Source organism: Heterodontus francisci, chromosome 28 (genome assembly GCF_036365525.1).
Source record: "Heterodontus francisci isolate sHetFra1 chromosome 28, sHetFra1.hap1, whole genome shotgun sequence".
Lineage (NCBI taxonomy): Eukaryota > Metazoa > Chordata > Chondrichthyes > Heterodontiformes > Heterodontidae > Heterodontus > Heterodontus francisci.
This window is the reverse complement of record NC_090398.1, coordinates 18,085,619-18,106,581: the sequence shown is the minus strand read 5'-3', so window position 1 is coordinate 18,106,581 and position 20,963 is coordinate 18,085,619. Positions and strand designations below refer to the sequence as shown.

The 20,963-nt window shown below is 45.9% G+C and overlaps 1 protein-coding gene across 7 annotated transcripts in view; it reads right to left on the bottom strand.

Moving 5' to 3' along the window:
- The window catches only part of LOC137385110 (NACHT, LRR and PYD domains-containing protein 3-like), a 97,355-nt gene that overhangs the window by 67,975 nt on the left and 8,417 nt on the right, over positions 1-20,963 (bottom strand). For 6 of the 7 annotated variants that reach the window (XM_068059882.1, XM_068059881.1, XM_068059880.1 and 3 more), the window contains exon 3: positions 15,865-16,030. The gene's annotated coding sequence lies outside the window, so the exon portion shown is untranslated. Of the gene's footprint in view, positions 1-15,864; positions 16,031-16,773; positions 16,858-20,963 lie in introns of all 7 variants that reach the window. The other variant, XM_068059883.1, reaches the window with a different exon arrangement.

Sequence of the window (20,963 nt, the reverse complement as noted above, 5' to 3'; positions counted from 1 at the left end):
CCCCGACCAGAAGACCCAATCACCCACCTCCAGCATTCTCCCTCCACCTGGACCCCTCCCTCTGGCATCAAACCTGCTCTTGATCTTTTCATTGAAAACTGTCGGCGAGATATCGGCTGTCTCAATTTCTCTGCGCCCCCCCCCCCCCCCTCCTCACTCACTCTAATGTGACTCCCTCTGAACTTGCTGCACTCTGTTCTCTCAGGTCTAACCCCGAAATTGTCATCAAACCTGCAGACAAGGGTGGTGCTGTTGTTGTTTGGCGTACCGACCTCTACCTTGCAGAGGCTCAGTGCCAACTCTCACACACTTCTTCCTACCTCCCCCTGCATAATGAAACATCAAGCTACTGTCCACAGGATTGTGACTGACCTCCTCTCCTCTGGAGATCTTCCCTCTACAGGTTCCAACCTCGTAGTCCCACAAACCCGGACAGCCGGCTTCGACCTCCTTCCTAAAATCCACAAACTGGACTGTCCCAGCAGACCCATTGTGTCAGCCTGCTCCTGCCCCACTGAACTTATTTCTTCCTATCTTGACTGATTCTTTTCTCCCCTGGTCCAGTCTCTTCCCACCTACATCTGTGACTCTTCTGACGCATACGGCATTTTGACAATTTCCAGTTTTCTGGCCCGAACAACCTCCTCTTCACTCTCTTCACTATGGACATCCAAACTCTCTACACCTCCATTCTCCCACCAGGATGGTTTGAGGGCTCTCCGCTTCTTCCTTGAACAGAGGCCCAACCAGTCCCCATCCACCACCACCCTCCTCCGCCTGGCTAAACTTGTTCTCACATTGAACAACTTCTCCTTCAACTCCACTCACTTCCTTCAAGTAAAAGGTGTTGCTTTGAGTACCCGCTTGGGTCCTCATTATACCTGACTTTTTGTGGGATATGTCGAACATTTCTTGTTTCAGTCCTACTCAGGCCCAATCCCCCAACTCTTTTTCCAGTACTTTGATGACTGTATCGGTGCCATTTCCTGCTCCCGCCCCGAAATGAAAAACTTTATCAACTTTGACTCCAACTTCCACCGAACTCTCACCTTTACATGGTCCACCTCTGACACTTCCCTTCCTTTCCTAGACTTCTCTGTCTCCATCTCTGGGGATAGGTTGTCTACTAATATTCATTTTAAGCCCACCGACTCCCACAGCTACCTCGACTACACTTTTTCACACCCTGCCTCCTGTAAGGACTCCATTCAATTCACCCAGTTTCTCCGTCTCCGATGCATCTGCTCTGATGATGCTACCTTCCATGACAGTACTTCTGATATGTCGTCCTTCTTCCTCAACTGAGGATTCCCCCCCACTGTGGTTGACAGGCCCTCATCCATGTCCGGCCCATTTTCCGCACCTCTATCCTTACCCCTTCCCCCCTAGAACCGCGTCAGGGTTCCCATGTCCTCGCTTGCCACCCCACCAGCCTCCACATCCCAAGGATCTTCCTCCGCCATTTCCACCACGTCCAGCGTGATGCCACTACCAAACGCATCTTCCCCTCCCTTCCCCTGTCAGCATTCCAAAGGGATCGTTCCCTCCATGACACAGTGGCGCAGTGGTTAGCACCACAGCCTCACAGTTCCTCACAGAACCCCGGTTCAATTCTGTGTACTGCTTGTGTGGAGTTTGCAAGTTCTCCCTGTGTCTGCGTGGGTTTTCTTCGGGTGCTCCGGTTTCCTCCCACAAGCCAAAAGACTTGCAGGTTGGTCGGTAAATTGGCCATTATAAATTGCCCCTAGTATACGGAGGTGGTAGGGAAATATAGGGACAGGTGGGGATGTCGTAGGAACATGGGATTAGTGTAGGATTAGTATAAATAGGTGGTTGATGGTCGGCGCAGACTCGGTGGGCCGAAGGGCCTGTTCAGTGCTGTATCTCTAAAACTAAAAACTAAAGACACCCTGGTCCACTCCCCCATTACCCCCACCACCTCGTCCCCTTCCCACGGCACCTTCCCATGCAATCGCAGGAGGTGTAATACTTGCACTTTTACCTCCTTTCTACTCACTATCCAAGGCCCCAAACACTCCTTTCAGGTGAAGCAGCGATTTACTTGTACTTCTTTTAATGTAGTATACTGTATTCACTGCTCACAATGTGATCTCCTCTATATTGGAGAGGCCAAATGCAGACTGGGTGACCCCTTTGCGGAACAGCTCCACTCAGTCCAACAGCATGTCCCCGAGCTTCCGGTTGCTTGCCATTTCAACACAGCCCCCTGCTCTCATGCTCACATCTCTCTCCTGGGATTCATGCAGTGTTCCAGTGACCATCAACGCAAGCTTGAGGAACAGCATCTCATTTACTGATTAGGCAGGCTGCAGCCTGCCGGACTGAAAATTGAGTTCATTAATTTCAGAGCATGACGGACCCCCCGCCTTTTTATGTTTAGTTATTTTTTCTTTTCTTCTCTTTTATTTATTTGGTTATTTTATTTCAGGATTTTTAATGTGATTAGTTTGTTTCTACTGTATCTACCCACCTTTTTTTTTCATGTTTGTGCTTTGGGCCAGGGCTGTTCATTTTTCTGTCAATTAACACCCTCTCTGCACTAATGCTTTGTCTTTCCACACACCATTAACATACCGTTTCTCTTTGCTCCATGACCTTCTGGTCAGTTATTCTCGGTGACCTTGTCTTATCAACACCTTCTCTTTGGTTATCTCTTGCTCCACCCCCGCTTTAGTTGCTTAAAACCTATTACATTTCTAATATTTGCCAGTTCTGATGAAGGGTCACTGACCGGACACATTAACTCTGCTTCGCTCTCCACAGATGCTGCCAGACCTGCTGAGTATTTCCAGCATGTCTTGTTTTTATTTTAACTTTCCAATCTTATTTATCTTACGTGGCTCGATTAATAATCTAGAAATTATTACCTTTGAGGTTCTGCTTTTTAAGTGAGTGCCTAGCTCCTCATACTCTCTATGAAGAAGCTCTTTCCTAATCTTATGTCATTGATACCTACATGGACATACAAATTACCCGAGAGCCCTCGAGCCTGCTCCGCCATTCAACAAGATCAAAGCTGATCTGATTTGAACTCCACATTCCACCTCCCCCGATAACCTTTCACCCCATTGCTTATCAAGAATCTATCTACCTCTGCCTTAAAAATATTCAAAGTCTTTCTTCCACAGTCTTTTGAGGAGAGAGTTCCAAAGACTCATGACCCTCAGAGAAAAAAAATTCTCATCTCTGTCTTAAGTGGGCGGACCCTGATTTTTAAACAGTGAATTCTAGTTCTAGATTCTCCCACAAGAGGAAACATCCTTTCCACACTCACCCTGTCAAGACCCCTCAGGATCTTATATGTTTCAAAGAAGTTGCCTCTTACTCTTGTGAACTTCAGCAGATACAAGCCTAGCCTGTCCAACCTTTCCTCAAAAGACAACGCACCCATTCCAACTATTAATCTAATAAACCTTCTTTGAACTGCTTCCAATGCACTTACATCCTTCCTTAAATAAGGAGACCAATACTGTACATAATACTCTAGATGTGGTCTCACCAATGCCTTGTGTAACTGTAGCAAAACCTCCCTAATTTTGTATTCAATTCCCCTCACAATAAACAATAACATTCTATTAGCTGTGCTAATTACTTGCTGTACCTGCATTCTAACATTTTGCGATTCATACACCAGGACACCCAGATCCCTCTGCTTCTCAGAGCTGTGCAATCTCTCACCATTTAGACAATATGCTTTGTTTTTATCCTTCCTGCCAAAATGGACAATTTCACATTTTTCCACATTGTACTCCATTTGCCAGATCTTTGCCCACTCACTTAACCTATCCACAGCTCTTTGTAGTCTCCTTATGTCATCTTCACAACTTACTTTTGGTACCTATCTTTGTGTCATCAGCAAATTTAGCAACCACATCTATGGTCCCTTCATCCAATCCAAGTCATTGATATAATGTGTAAGAAGTTGAGGCCCAGCACTGATTCCTGTGGCACATTTATGTCTGGTCTCTGTTTCCTGTTAGCTAGCTAATCTTCTATCCATGCCAATATGTTACCCACTACACCATCAGCTTTTATTTTCCACAATAACCTTTGATGTGGCACCTTGTCAAATGCCTCCTGGAAATCTAAGTACAGTACATCTACTGGTTTCCCTTTATCCACAGCACGTTACTTCTTCAAAATACTCTAATAAAGTGGTTAAACGTGATTTCCCTTTCACAAAATTATATTGACTCTGCCTAATTACGTTGAATTTTTCTAAGTGCCCTGCTATATCATCTTTATTAATAGCTTCTAACATTTTTCCAAAGACCTGTTAACCTAACTGGCCTGTTATTTCTGGCTTTCTGTCTCCCTCCCTTTTTAAATAAAAGGAGTTACATTCACTATTTTCCAATCTAATGGAACCTTCCCCGAATCTAGGGAACTTTGGAAAATTAAAACCAATGCATCAATTATCTCCCTAGCCACTATTTAAGACCCCAGGATGAAGTCCATAAGGACCCTGGGACTTGTCAGTCCACAGTTCCAACAGTTTGCTCGGGACCATTTCCCTGGTGATAGTAATTTTCTTGAGTTCCTCCCTCCCTTCCATTTCCTGATTTACAACTATTTCTGAGATGTTACTTGTATCCTCTGTAGTGAAGACCAGTGAAAAGTACCTCCTCAATTCATCTGTCATCTCCTTATCTTCCATTATTAATGCCCCAGACTCACTTTTATAGGACCAATGCTCACTTTGTTAACTCTTTTTGAAATATCTGTAGAAACTCATACTATCTGTTTTTATATTTCTAGCTAGCTTTCTCTTGCACTCTAATTTCCCCCCTCCTTATAAATCTTTTAGTCATTCTTTGCTTTTTTAATATTTTGTCCAATCTTCTGACCTACCACTCATCTTTGTGCAATTGTATGCTTTTTCATTAAGTTTGAGACTATCTTTAATTTGTTAGTTAACCACAGATGATGGGTCCTCCCCCTTCGAATTTTTCTTTCTCGTTGGAATGTATCTATTCTGTGTATTCTGAACTGTCCCCTTAAATGTCTGCCACTGCATCCCTGGTGACCTATCCCTTAACCCAATTTGCCAGCTCACTTTAGCTATCTGTGCTTTCATGCCCTCATAATTGCACTTATTTATGTTTAAAATACTAGTCTTAGGCCCACTCTTCTCTCCCTCAAACTGAATGTAAAATTCAACCTTATGATCGCTGCTGCCGAGGAGCGCCCTTCACTATGAGGACATTAATTAATTCTAATTCATTGCATAATGGCCGGCACTGTGGCGCAGTGGTTAGCACCGCAGCCTCACAGCTCCAGTGACCCGGGTTCAATTCTGGATACTGCCTGTGTGGAGTTTGCAAGTTCTCCCAGTGTCTGCGTGGGTTTCCTCCAGGTGCTCCGGTTTCCTCCCACATGCCAAAGACTTGCAGGTTGATAAGTAAATTGGCCATTATAAATTGCCCCTAGTATAGTTTTGTGGTAGGGAAATGTGGGGATGTGGTAGAAATATGGAATTAGTGTAGGATTAGTATAAATGGGTGGTTGATGGTCGGCACAGACTCGGTGGGCCAAAGGGCCTGTTTCAGTGCTGTAGTGCTGTATCTCTAAATAAAAATTAAAAAAATAAAATATCAGGTCCAGTAGAGCCTGCTCTCTGGTTGGCTCCAGAACTATCCCGAAAACATTCTATGAACGATCAATCCAGGCTACCTTTGTCCATCTGATTTTCCCAGTCTATATGTAAATTAAAAGCCCCTATGATTATTGCTCTACCTTTCTGACTAGCTCCCATTATTTCTTCCTTTGTACCCTGTCCTACCATGTGTTACGGTTAGGGGTCCTGCTCACCACTCCCACAAGTGACCTCTTGCCTTTGTCATTTCTCATCTCCACTCAAGAGGCTTCTCCATCCTGGTTTCCTGAAGTTAGGTCATTGCTCTCTATTGAGCTAATACCATCATTAATTAACAGAGCCACCCATCCACCATTGCGTACCTTCTGGTCCTTTCTAAATGTCATGTACCCTTCAATATTCAGATCCCAATCTATGTCATGCTGCAGCCATGTCTCTGTCATGGCTATCAGATCATACTTATTTTTTTCTATTTGTGGTATTGGTTCATCAGTTTTGTTTCGAATGCTACATGCATTCAGATACAGAGCCTTTAGTTTTGTCCTTTTATTATTTTTGCAACCTCTAGGCTGATCTTCTGATTTACTCTTAGATTTGTACTCTCTGTCCCTTCCTGTCATGGTCTGTTTATCATTTCCCATATTCATATATTTCTCTCTTGCCTTGTCTCTACTCTTTGATTTACCACATCTTCCCAAATGTGATCCCTTGCCCCCACTATTTAGTTTAAACCCTCTCTACTTCTAGTTGTGTGGCTCGCTAGAACAGTCGTCCCAGAATGGTTCAGGTGCAGACCATACCAACGGTACAGCCCATACCTTCCCCAGTCCTGGTGCCAGTGCCTCACAAACCAGAACTCACTTCTACCACACCAGTCTTTGAGCCATGCATTCATTTCTCTAATCTTATTTGCCCTATGCCAATTTGCACATAGCTCAGGTAATAATCCAGAGTAGCTAAAGTAAATGTTGGTCCCTTAGAGGATAACACTAGGGAATTAATAATGGGAAACAAGAAAGTGGCAAAGACTTTGAACAAATATTTTGTATCTGTCCTCAAGGTAAATGACACAAAAAGCATCCCAAGAGTAGAAGAAAATTAAGAGGAACTGAAAACAATCCACATCACTAGAGAAAAAGTACCAGGAAAAGGAATGGGACAAAAGGTGACAAGTCCTCTGGACCTGATGGCCTGCGTCCTAGGGTCTTAAAAGAAGTGGCTGCAGAGATAGTGGATACGTTGGTTGTAATCTTCCAAAATTCCCTAGACTCTGGAAAGGTCCTACTGGAGTGCCACAGGGATCAGCGCTGGGGCCTCAACTATTTACGATCTATATTAAGGGAAACGGTGTAGTGGGAATGAGACTTGGTACGACCGAGATAGGAGTAATGCACTGTCAATTCAGTGCCATTACTCCACAGGTCACAGCACGTTATTAAACTTTCCCCTCACCAGAAATTAGCCAAATTAAACACTTTATTAACCCCAGAATAAAATACACCAAATCAGGTATCTTTAAACAACAACAAATTAACTATTTATTAATAAACTAAATTGAGACAATACTGAGATAAATCAATGTCTGAAAAGGCTTTATAACTTCTTATTCCTCCTCATCCTCATGCACACATACATACATTACATACCAACGGTTAACTGGTTCTAAAATAATGTTTTAAATTCAAGCTGTTTCTTAGGAATAATAAAACAGCTGGGTTGTTAGTCCTGGTTGGTCACTTTCTCAGATCAGTGAAGTGTCCCAGAGTCGAATATTCAGATCCACTCGAACTCTCCAAGTGAGTTGAAGAGGAGTATGGAATGGATAGGCTTTCAAGGCACTTTGGATGCAGTAGGCGTCACACAGATCTTTCAACACGGAGTATAACAACAGGTCTATTTAGATTTTGAATTGACAGTCTATCAGTAGAAACTTCACTGAGTTTCTGGATTCCCAGAAACACAAAAGAAAGTCATTCCTGAGGCAGAGACTTCTTGGAGACGAGAGTAAAAAGGAATTTGCTGCGTCCAATAATGCAAGATTCCTTTCCAAGCGTTGTTTCCTCTTTAGGCAAAACACAGCCTGTAGGCCAGTGTAGATTTTCTGCTGAGAGGGGAGACAAATCCTTCCTTCAGGGAGAGCACGCTTTGCTGGTCTGCCAGATCAAACCAATTCGTAGCCAGTTCTTATGCACAGGCAAACTGATACAATATGACATGTGACTGCATCTCCCTTGCTGTTGTTTAGCCTCGCACACACCGTTCCCAGAGATTAAAACTTATTTCAGTCTTAAAGGCACACAGAGTCCACTTAATTTTTTTGAAAAACTGCTCTGACACACTGGACTAATTATCCAGAGGTCCAGGCTAATGCCTTGGAGACAGGGGTTCAAATCCCACCATGGCATCTGGCAGAATTTAAATGCAATCAATTAATAAAAAATCTTGAATTGAAAGCTAGTCTCAGTAATGGTGCCATGAAACTATCATCAATTATTGTAAAACCCCATCTGGTTCACTAATGCCCTTTAGGGAAGCAAATCTGCCATCCTTACCAGATCTGGCCTACATGTGACTCCAGACCACAGCAATGTGGCTGACTCTTAACTGCCTTCTGAAATAGCCTCGCAAGTCATTCAGTTGTCAAGGGCAATTAGGGATGGGCAACAAATGCTGGCCTTGTCAGTGACACCCACATCTCATGAAACAGAAAACTGACTTAGATGAAGGGACCAAATTTATTTTAGCCAAATTTACTGAAGATACAAAGAGAGGGCGGAAAGCAAGTTATGAGAGGACACAGTCTTCAAAGAGATATAGATAGGTTGAGTGAGTGGGCAAACATTTGACAGATTGGAGTATAATGTGGGAAAATGTGAGATTGTCCATTTTGGTGGGAAGAATAGAAAAGCAGAATATTATATAAATGGAGAGAGACTGCAAAGTACTGCAGTACAGATGGATCTGGGCTTCCTTGATGTGAACCACAAAAAGCGAGCTTGCAGGTACAGCAGGTAATTTGGAAGGCAAATAGAATGTTGGCATTTATTGCAAGGGGGATGGAATATAAAAGTGTGAAAGTCTCGCTGCAAATGTACAGGGTACTGGTGAGATCACACCTAGAGTTTTGGTACAGTTTTAGCTTCCGTATTTAAGGAGAGGACACAAATTTAAGGTGAATGGCAAAAGGACAAAAGGCAGCATGAGGAAAAACATTTTTACACAGCAAGTGGTTATGATCTGGAACACACGGTCTGAAACATGTGGTGGAGATAGATTCAATCATGACTTTCAAAAGAGATAAGCACCCACCGAGAAATATCCTACCAGAACATGACAACCTAATTATTTTATTATGCCCAAGAAACAGTTGTAAACTAAAACATCCTTTACTCCCAGTTAACTATTTTTTTTGAACGTATGTGTGTGTGCATGAGGGTTCGGAAGAATAAGACGTTTGAAAAGAATCCTTTCACATATAGTTATCTCATTATTGTTTAAGACTTAGTTTATTAATAAATAGTTAACTTTGTTGTTGTTTAAAGAAACCTGATTTGCTGTGCTTTATTCTGAGGGACCAATAGAGTGTTTCATTTGGCTATTTTCCAGTGGATGGGAAACTTTACTAATATGCTATGACCTGTGGAGTTGTGGGACTGAATTAACAGGGCATTATTCCCACCTTGGTCATAACAATGTGGAGAGACAATATAAACGGTACAATTCTAAAGGGGGTGCAGAAGCAATGAATGTGCATTATTTATTGAAGGTGGAAGGACAGGTTGCGAGAGCAGTTAATCGCACATACAGCATCCTTGGCTGTATTGATAGGGACGTAGAGTACAAGAGCAAGGAAGCTATGTTATAGAACACTAGTTCGGCCTCAACTAGAGTACTGTGTCCAGTCTGAGTGCCACACTTTAGGAAAGATGTGAGGATGTTAGACACAGAGTGCAGAAAAGATTCATGCGAATGGTTCCACTAATGAGGAACCTCAGTTACGAGGATAGATGATGAAAGTTGAGACTGTTTTCCTTAGTGAAAAAGTTGAGAGGAGATTTGATAGAGATGTTCAAAATCATGAGGGGTCTGGACACAGTAGGTAGAGAAAAACTGTTCCCATTGGTGGAACGATCGAGAACAAGAGGGCACAGATTTAAGGTAATTGGCAAAAGAAGCAATGGCGACATGAGGAAAAACTTTTTCACATAGCGAGTGGTTAGGATCTGGAATGCACTGGTGAGACCGTAGTGGAGGCAGGTTCAATTGAGAGCCAGCACAGGCAGGACGAGCTGAATGGCTCCTTCTGTGCTGTAACAGTTCTGTGATTCTGTACCGCCAGATCCCTTTTCTCCTCTATCCCATTCAGATTCATGAATTTCCAAGTAACCAGCAACCACCTTATATTTCTTAGCAAAGTGTAGTAACACATACTGGTTTGAAATTTATTTGCCAATTATTTGCTGATTCTGCCAGTTTGTTCATGTCTTATTGTAATGTGTTGCAGTCCTCAATATTGACTATTCTCCCATTTTAGTGTGATATGCAAATTTAGAAATTGTTTTAATCCGAAAGTGTAAATCGTTAATATAAACTGGGCTGAGTCACTGAATATATTTAAGACTGAAATGGACATATTTTTGAGCTGCAGGGGAGTCGAGGGTTTATGGGGAACAAGCAGGAGTTGAGGCCAAGTTCAGATCAGCCATGATCTTATTGACTGGATGAGCAGGTCAAGGGTGGTATGGCCTACTCCTACTCAGATTTCTTCAGTTCTCATGTAAATTGTGAACAGCAGTCCCAGCACTGATCCTTCTGGGGACTCACTTTCCAACTTCTGCCACTCTGAACAACCCTACTCTCTGCTCTCTGTCTTGAAGCCAGCGAGTTAGGTCTCAGACTCTGCATGCTCTGAACTTACTCATTAGTCTATTATGTGGTACTTTTAATGAAAGCTTTTTGAACATTTAGTTGAATTACATCTACTGCTCAACTCTTGTCTATTCTCTCATACCTCTTCAAAAAATTCAATTAGGTTGGTTAAGCAAGTTTTCCCCTTTTGAAATCCATGCTAAATATTCATTGATATATTTTTGCTTTCTCTACGTTTTTCTATTTTGCCCTTCATCGGGAATCTATGTTTCTCCTGCCACCAATTTTAAGCTGACACGGAGAACTGAAGCATTTAACTGGTGACTGAATATAGTTCACTCTGGTGTGGTGGAGGCAGCTTCAATTGAGGTATTCAAAAGGGAATTGGATTAGTATCTGAAAAAAATGTTCAGAGCTACAGGGAGAAGCCGGGGGAATAGCACGAGGTGAATTGCTCCTTGAGAAAGCCAGCACAGACACAATGGGCCGAACGGCCTCCTTTTGTTCTGTAAACATTTGATAATATTCCATGAAATGGAGCAAATCCACTCAAAATCTGCTCATCTTAAACTATCTAAATCTGTAACTATTTACAGTGTCAGGCAAGCCCCCCACCTGCCAAGAATGAGGCCAATTAAATTTGCCACATGAACATTGATTTTGGACTGTTGGTGAAGAAAGAACTTGCTTTAAAAACAATTGGAAACTTTGGCTGCAGAGAGACATTAGCATATCAACAGACAGGACTTCAAAGGACAAAGGGGATATTCCCTGCTCCAATTTAATCCACAATGGACTTTGATTACTGGACGTTGAAGGTGGGAAGGCTAGCATTCCAGGTTAACTGCTAAGATGGCCGAATATATAAACAGATGTGGTCGGACCAGTTTGGTCACATGATTAACTGACTTGGAGTTTTTTGAATTTGAACTTCCAACAAGGAATTTGAACTCAGACAGTTCCTGGACTGGAAAAGACCTCTCTCCTGTCTGCTCTCATCTCACTCTCACCAGCTTTGGAAACCTTTGAAGACACATGAACCCCAAGGGAGAAAGGTCTTCTACAGTGAACAAGGTTTAAGAGGAATACTGGGCCCCAATGAAAAGCAAGATTACCTACAATTGAGCACCCTACAGCAAGCTCGAAGCACAGTAAACAAAAACCTCTTCAGAGAGTGCCTCAAACCTCTCCATTTTATTTTTCTTCTGCTCTTTTCTGTCACTATTTGCATGTGTGTATCACATGTGCATGCTAGTATAGGTGCGTGGTATATCCATAGGCATTAACTGTATTAGAGTCTAAGTTTAAGGTTTAATACATTTCACTTTTCTTCTTTAAACCCAAGAAAACCTGGTGTGGTCATTTCTTTGCCTTACAATTGGAAAGCTGCGAACAAGGATTCACCAAAGGGGGAAACACAAAACAAAGTGTGTTTAAAATTAATCCCTGTGACAATAAGACCAGGTGAAGACAGCAAAAGACCCCTAGACACCTTTCTCACCTGGTCCTAACATCAGTGACCATTTAAATTTCTGCTAAAATACTAATTTGATTGCAAAATATAATCAGGCTTGCCATACATCCAAAATACCAAATTTGGACAAACATTTTGTGAAACTCCAGGAAGTGTTTAAAGCGCCGAAACATGGTGCATTTTTAAGTTCTGCTAAAAGCAGGTTTTTTAAAAATTCATTCATGGGATGTGGGCGGCGCTGGCCAGGCCAGCATTTATTGCCCATCTCCAATTGCCCTTGAGAAGGTGGTGGTGAGCTGCCTTCTTGAACTGCTGCAGTCCATGTGGGGTAGGTAAACCCACAGTGCTGTTAGGAAGGGAGTTCCTGGATATTGACCCAGCGACAGTGAAGGAATGGCGATATAGTTTCAAGTCAGGATGGTGTGTGACTTGGAGGGGAACTTGCAGGTGGTGGTGTTCCCATGCATTTGCTGCCCTGGTCCTTCTAGTTGGTAGAGGTCGTGGGTTTTGAAGGTGCTGTCTAATGAGCCTTGGTGCATTGTTGCAGTGCATCTTGTAGATGGTACACACTGCTGCCATTGTGCGTCAGTGGTGGAGGGAGTGAATGTTTGTAGATGGGGTGCCAATCAAGCGGGCTGCTTTGTCCTGGATGGTGTCGAGCTTCTTGAGTGTTGCTGGAGCTGCACCCATCCAGGCAAGTGGAAAGTATTCCATCACACTCCTGACTTGTGCCTTGTAGATGATGGACTGACTTTGGGGAGTCAGGAGGTGAGTTACTCGCCGCAGGATTCCTAGCCTCTGACCTGCTCTTGCAGCCACGGTATTTATATGGCTACTCCAGTTCAGTTTCTGGTCAATGGTAGCCCCTTGGATGTTAATAGTGGGGGATTCAGCGATGGTAATGCCATTGAAGGTCAAGGTGAGATGGTTACATTCTCTCGTTAGAGATGGTCATTGCCTGGCACTTGTGTGGCGCGAATGTTACTTGCCACTTATCAGCCCAAGCCTGAATATTGTCCAGGTGTTGCTGCATTTCTACACGGACTGCTTCAGTATTTGAGGAGTCACGAATGGTGCTGTACGTTGTGCAATCATCAGCGAACATCCCCACTTCTGACCTTATGATTGAAGGAAGGTCATTGATGAAGCAACTGAAGATAGTTGGGCCTAGGACACTACGCTGAGGTACTCCTGCAGTGATGTCCTGGAGCTCAGATGATTAACCTCCAACAACCACAACCATCTTCCTTTGCGCTAAGTATGACTCCAGCCAGCAGAGGGTTTTCCCCGATTCCCATTGACTTCAGTTTTGCTCGGGCTCCTTGATGCCATACTCGGTCAAATGCTGCCTTGATGTCAAGGGCAGTCACTCTCACCTCACCTCTTGTGTTCAGCTCTTTTGTTGATGTTTGAACCAAGGCTGTAATGAGGTCAGGAGCTGAGTGGCCCTGGTGGAACCCAAACTGAGCGTCACTGAGCAGGTTATTGCTCAGCAAGTGCCGCTAGATGACACTGTTGATGACATCTTCCATCACTTTATTGATGCTCGAGAGTAGGCTGATGGGGCGGTAAATGGCCAGGTTGGATTTGTCCTGCTTTTTGTGTACAGGACATATCTGAGCAAATTTCCACATTGCAGGGTAGATGCCAATGTTGGAGCTGCACTGGAACAGCTTGGCTCGGGGCGCGGCAAGTTCTGGAGCACAGATCTTCAGTACTATTGCTGGAATATTGTCACGGCCCATAGCCTTTGCAGTATCCAGTGCCTTCAGTCATTTCTTGATACCACGTGGAGTGAATCGAATTGGTTGATGTCTGGCATCTGTGATGCTGGGGACTTCAGAAGGAGGCTGAGATGGATCATCAACTTGGCATTTCTGGCTGAAGATTGTTGCAAATGCTTCAGCCTTATCTTTTGTACTGATGTGTTGGGCTCCCCCATCATTGAGGATGGGGATATTTGTGGAGCCACCTTCTCCACTTAGTTGTTTAATTGTCCACCACCATTCAAGGCTGGATGTGGCAGGACTGCAGAGCTTAGATCGGATCCGTTGGTTATGGGATCGCTTAGCTCTGTCTATCGCATGCTGCTTACGCAGTTTGGCACACAGATTGTTCTGTTTTGTAGCTTCACCAGGTTGACACGTCATTTTGAGGTATACCTGATGCTGCTCCTGGCATGCCCTCCTGCACTCTTCATTGAACCAGGGTTGGTCTCCTGGCTTGAAGGTAATGATAGAGTGGGGGATATGTTGGGCCATGAGGTTACAGATTGCGGTTGAGTACAGTGCTTTCATTGATCTCACCAAAGCCTTTAACCTCGTCAGCAGACGTGGTCTCTTCAGACTACTAGAAAAGATCGGATGTCCACCAAAGCTACTAAGTATCATCACCTCATTCCATGACAATATGAAAGGCACAATTCAACATGGTGGCTCCTCATCAGAGCCCTTTCCTATCCTGAGTGGTGTGAAACAGGGCTGTGTTCTCGCACCCACACTTTTTGGGATTTTCTTCTCCCTGCTGCTTTCACATGCGTTCAAATCCTCTGAAGAAGGAATTTTCCTCCACACAAGATCAGGGGGCAGGTTGTTCAACCTTGCCCGTCTAAGAGCGAAGTCCAAAGTACGGAAAGTCCTCATCAGAGAACTCCTCTTTGCTGACGATGCTGCTTTAACATCTCACACTGAAGAATGCCTGCAGAGTCTCATCGACAGGTTTGCGTCTGCCTGCAATGAATTTGGCCTAACCATCAGCCTCAAGAAAACGAACATCATGGGGCAGGATGTCAGAAATGCTCCATCCATCAATATTGGCGACCACGCTCTGGAAGTGGTTCAAGAGTTCACCTACCTAGGCTCAACTATCACCAGTAACCTGTCTCTAGATGCAGAAATCAACAAGCGCATGGGTAAGGCTTCCACTGCTATGTCCAGACTGGCCAAGAGAGTGTGGGAAAATGGCGCACTGACACGGAACACAAAAGTCCGAGTGTATCAGGCCTGTGTCCTCAGTACCTTGCTCTACGGCAGCGAGGCCTGGACAACGTATGCCAGCCAAGAGCGACGTCTCAATTCATTCCATCTTCGCTGCCTTCGGAGAATACTTGGCATCAGGTGGCAGGACTATATCTCCAACACAGAAGTCCTTGAAGCGGCCAACACCCCCAGCTTATACACACTACTGAGTCAGCGGCGCTTGAGATGGCTTGGCCATGTGAGCCGCATGGAAGATGGCAGGATCCCCAAAGACACATTGTACAGCGAGCTCGCCACTGGTATCAGACCCACCGGCCGTCCATGTCTCCGTTATAAAGACGTCTGCAAACGTGACATGAAATCGTGTGACATTGATCACAAGTCGTGGGAGTCAGTTGCCAGCATTCGCCAGAGCTGGCGGGCAGCCATAAAGACAGGGCTAAATTGTGGCGAGTCGAAGAGACTTAGTAGTTGGCAGGAAAAAAGACAGAGGCGCAAGGGGAGAGCCAACTGTGCAACAGCCCCAACAAACAAATTTCTCTGCAGCACCTGTGGAAGAGCCTGTCACTCCAGAATTGGCCTTTATAGCCACTCCAGGCGCTGCTTCACAAACCACTGACCACCTCCAGGCGCGTATCCATTGTCTCTCGAGATAAGGAGGCCCAAAGAAACAGTTCTGCAGCTGCTGATGGCCCACAGCGCCTCATGGATGCCCAGTTTTGCATTGCTAGATCTGTTCGAAATCTATCCCATTTAGCACTCCGGTAGTTCCACACAACATGAAGGAAAGTATCCTCAAAGTGAAGGTGGGACTTCATCTCCACAACGACTGGAGAGGACTCTGAACATTTCCTGCCTTACCTCATTAGCTTTGTGTACTGTTTACAGGACCAGTGTTTCTCAGAGTAAATGGGACTTTCCCTTACCTTTCTCCTCAGTCGATCTATGACAGCTCTTTGAATGGGAAGGGCTCTCTCTGGTTGGTGCCCTCACAATCCTGTGCTGGTTCACCTGCTGTTGTTCCTCAGTCTACAATCCCTGTTTACTTCCAGCTGTGGACCTTTCTCATCACTCCATCATTCACCAGCAGATCTAATTATAACAAAACAGAATGAGAACAACATTGAGGGTCTGAAGTAAAAAGCCAATGTGCTCAATTCCGAACACTGTCTCGTGGACTTTCAAGCAAAATGTCAGAGCTTGGGGGCAGAAATGTGCTGTATCCATTCGGCATTTTAAACAACCCTCGTTGGCTTACACACAGTCTGATCTCACTGGGTCCATCCTCCCTAGGTTACACACTGTCTGATCACACTGGGTCCATCATCCCCGGGTTACGGACTGTCTGATCACACTGGGTCCATCCTCCCCGGGTTACACACTGTCTGATCTCACTGGGTCCATCCTCCCCAGGTTACACACTGTCTGATCTCACTGGGTCCATCCTCCCCGGGTTACACACTGTCTGATCTCACTGGGTCCATCCTCCCCGGGTTACACACTGTCTGATCTCACTGGGTCCATCCTCCCCGGGTTACACACTGTCTGATCTCACTGGGTCCATCCTCCCCAGGTTACACACTGTCTGATCTCACTGGGTCCATCCTCCCCGGGTTACACACTGTCTGATCTCACTGGGTCCATCCTCCCCGGGTTACGGACTGTCTGATCCCATCAGTGGAGCCGGAAATTCTCCATCTTCTCTACGAACTGCAGATTAATGAAACCAGACCAAACCCTGTCTTAACACTATGTGAATGCCAAATCACTCTGTATTGATGTTATTTTACTCGATATTAATACTTTACGCTGTTGGAGCTGCAACTGTTCCTCACCGTCACTCAGAGTCCAGTGTGCGCCACCCACCATTGAGAATAAAACCAAAAAGTGCTGGAAATACTCAGCAGGTCTGGCAGCATCTGTGGAGAGAGAAGCAAAGTTAAAGTTTCAGGTCTGTGACATTTCATCAGAATTGGCAAAAGTTAGAAATGTAATAGTTTTTAAGCAAATAAAGTGGGGGTGGGGCAATAGATAACAAAAGGGAAGGTGTTGATAGGACAGGGTCACAGAATAACTGACAAGAAGTGGGGGTGGGGGAGAATCAATGGGAAAAGGGATGATGGAGCGGGGGGAGAGTCAATGGGAAGAGAGATGATGGAGCGGGGGGAAACAGTCAATGGGAAGAGAGATGATGGAGCGGGGGGAGAGTCAATGGGAAAAGAGATGATGGAGCGGGGGAACAGTCAATGGGAAAAGAGATGATGGAGCGGGGGGGAGAGTCAATGGGAAAAGAGATGATGGAGCGGGGGCGGGGGGAGTCAATGGGAAAAGAGATGATGGAGCGGGGGGGGGGGAGTCAATGGGAAAAGAGATGATGGAGCGGGAGGGGAGGGAGTCAATGGGAAGAGAGATGATGGAGCGGGGGGAGAGTCAATGGGAAGAGAGATGATGGAGCGGGGGGAGAGTCAATGGGAAGAGAGATGATGGAGCGGGGGGAGAGTCAATGGGAAGAGAGATGATGGAGCGGGGGGAGAGTCAATGGGAAGAGAGATGATGGAGCGGGGGGAGAGTCAATGGGAAGAGAGATGATGGAGCGGGGGGAGAGTCAATGGGAAGAGAGATGATGGAGCGGGGGGAGAGTCAATGGGAAAGGAGATGATGGAGCGGGGGGAGAGTCAATGGGAAAGGAGATGATGGAGCGGGGGGAGAGTCAATGGGAAAGGAGATGATGGAGCGGGGGGAGAGTCAATGGGAAGAAAGATGATGGAGCGGGGGGGGGAAGAGTCAATGGGAAGAGAGATGATGGAGCGGGGGGGGGGGGGAGAGAGTCAATGGGAAGAGAGATGATGGAGCGGGGGGAGAGTCAATGGGCAAACAGATGATGGAGCGGGGAGAGTCAATGGGTAAAGAGATAATGGAGCGGGGGAAGAGTCAACGGGAAAAGGGATGATGGAGGTTGACCCGTTTCTCATTTTTTTCCTAAAATATACATTATTCATAAAAATTTGCAAAAATACATTTAAAAAAAGTTCAAATTTCACATTTCAGGTAAGTACAATAGAGATCAGATTTCTTCGCTATGGAAAAACATTAAAAGCCTCACAATCCTTGCCACTCCATTTTAAATGCAATGTATTACATAGTAAAAAACATTTTGGTGTATACAGCCCGAGGGGTTTTCCATGGTTCCATCCCCTCAGTTCACTATGGTGGGAGGACCTTACTCAGTGGTCTTTCCCCACTTAGCCTTTGTGGCAGCTGCCCCAAGCTTTAGTGCGTCCCTCAGCACCGAGTCCTGGACCTTGGAATGTGCCAGTCTGCAACACTCATTCTTGGACAACTCTTTGCACTGGAAGACCAGCAGGTTTCAGGCAGACCAAAGAGCGTCTTTCACTGAATTGATGGTCCTCCAGCAGCAGTTGATGTTTATCTTGGTGTGCGTCCCCGGGAACAGCCCGTAGAGCACAGACTCCTATGTTACAGAGCTGCTCGGGATGAACCTCGACAAAAACTACTGCATCTCTTTCCACACCTGCTTTGCAAAGACACATTCCAAAAGGAAGTGGGCAACAGACTCTTCCCCACCACAGGCTATGTCTTGGTGCTTGTTTGAAAGTTCTGGTGATGAGGTGTTCTGCCAAATGACTTGGGCAGTCTGCTCGGGGAACCATCCGACAGGATCCACCATCTCCTTTTCCCGCAGGGCCTTGAGGACATTCCGTGCAGACCACTGCCTGATGGATTGGTGGTCAAAGGTGTTTTTCTGCACAAACTTTCCCACAAAGGATAGGTGGTACTGCATGGTCCAACTGGATGGAACGTTCTGCAGCAATGTGAGCAGACCCATCCTTCTCCACACCGGGGACAGATAGAACCTTAGCACGTAGTGACACTTGGCTTATGTGTATTGGGGCTCCACGGACAGCTTGATGCAGCCGTACACAAAGGTGGTCATCAGGATGAGGGTGACATTGGGTAGATTTTTTCCTCCTTTATCCAGAAGTTTGAACATTGTGTCCCTCCAAACATGGTCCAGTTTGGATCGTCAGATAAAGCGGCAGATGGCTCGGGTGACCGCCATAGCGCAGGAATGGGGTATGAGCCAGACCTGGGCCACATACAGCAACAATGTGAGCGCCTCGCACCTGATGACAGGGTTCTTACTCACAATGGAGAGAGAACGCTGCTCCCACATGCTCAGTTTATGGTGTACCCTGGCTACTCGCTCCCTCCAGGTTTTGGTGCACGCCCCGGCCCCTCCAAAACCATATCCCCAGCATCTCCAGGTAGTCTGAGCTGACGGTGAAGGGGACAAAGAATCGGTCGGCCCAGTTCCCAAAGAACATGGCCTCGCTCTTGCCGTGATTTACTTTGTCTCCCGAGGCCCGTTCAAACTGGTCACAGATGCTCATCTGCCAGTGAACAGAAGGCAGATCCTAGCAGAAGACAGTGATGTCTTCCATGTACAGGGAGGCTTTGACCCGAGTGCCTCCGCTGCCTGGGACTGTCACCCCTCTTATGCCCGCATCCTTCCTACTGGACTCAACAAAAGGTTCAATATAGCAAACAAACAAGACAGGAGAGAAAGGACAGCCCTGTCTGAATCCAGATTGGATTGGGAAACTTCCTGATTCCCACCCATTGATTGAGACTGTGTTACTGATGTTTGTGTAGAGCAGTTTTATCCAATTGTGGATTCCCTCCTCAAACCCCATTTTGGAGAGCACGTCCATCATGTATGTCTGTGATATCTTGTCAAAAGCCTTCTCCTGGTCTAAGCTGATGAGGCAGGTGTCCACCCCACTATCCCGTATATAGGCAATCATATCACTGAGGCTATCAGCGATCTTCCTGCCGGGTACAGTACAGGTCTGGTCAGGGTGAATCACCAACTCCTGACCCGACTGACGATGACTTTGGACAGAATCTTGTAGTCTACATTAAGCAGTGAGATGGGCTGCCAATTTCTGATTTCTGCCCTCTCCCCCTTCCGCTTGTAGGTGAGGGTGATGATGCCTTTCCTCATGGATTCTGACATGCTGCTGGCCAGAAGCATACTCTTGTACACTTCCAGCAGGTCTGGGCCGATCCAGTCCCACAGAGCCGAATACAACTCAACCGGTAAGTCGTTGCTTCTGTCGTGTCCAGTTTGCTGTCGTCACTGCCGGATTGTCCAGCTGTGTTAATGATGCGGTTGAAGTCACCACCTAGAATGACCGGCCTGGATGTCGCAAGCAGCAGTGGGAGCTGCTGGAGGACGGTCAGCCACTCGCTGCATTGAACCGGGGCGTACACGTTAATTAACCGGAGTGGAGCACTGTTGTACATTACGTCTGCTATGAGGTGGTGACCACCCACCACCTCCTTAACTTCTGAGATGGTGAAGTTGCCTCCCTGCAGCTGAATACCCAGGCCGGAGGAACGGGAATCATTTCCCTCTGACCAGATCGATGGCCCGTTGGATCACCATTGTGACCATTGCCTGTAGGTGCTGAGGTGTGGAATTCCACACACCTGCAGAAACAGCAGGTTGGCTTTGACCTTGGCAAGGTAACCCAAGGTCGAAACACATCGCGTGGTGGATTTAACGCTACGCATGTTAATGGAAATAATCTTTATACACATTTAAAACTGGATGTTGTTTACCATACCAGGTATCCTTACTAGTCCCAGTCCTTGGGTATGTTCCTGCATAGCCATAGTGTGCAGAAGCTGTTGCAGATGCGTTGGGCTCAGAAAATACTCCTGGTCACTCACAGGGGTTTGTTCTGCTGGGGTGACATCGGGGGGAAGCGGGGGGGCTCTTGCAGGCAGCGAGGTTTGGACTGTCCTCTACTGCTGGTGTCTTTCCCCTCTGTTCCTCCTTGAGAACATTACTGCTCCCGGCTTCCCGGAGCTGTAGTGCACTGGATGCTTCGCTGCTCTCGGTCTCCCGGAGCTGGGGTGCGCTGGGCATCTCACTGGGTTCAGTGCTTTGAGGTTGGGGCACACTGGGCCCATTGCTGCTTCCAGTGCCACGGAGCTG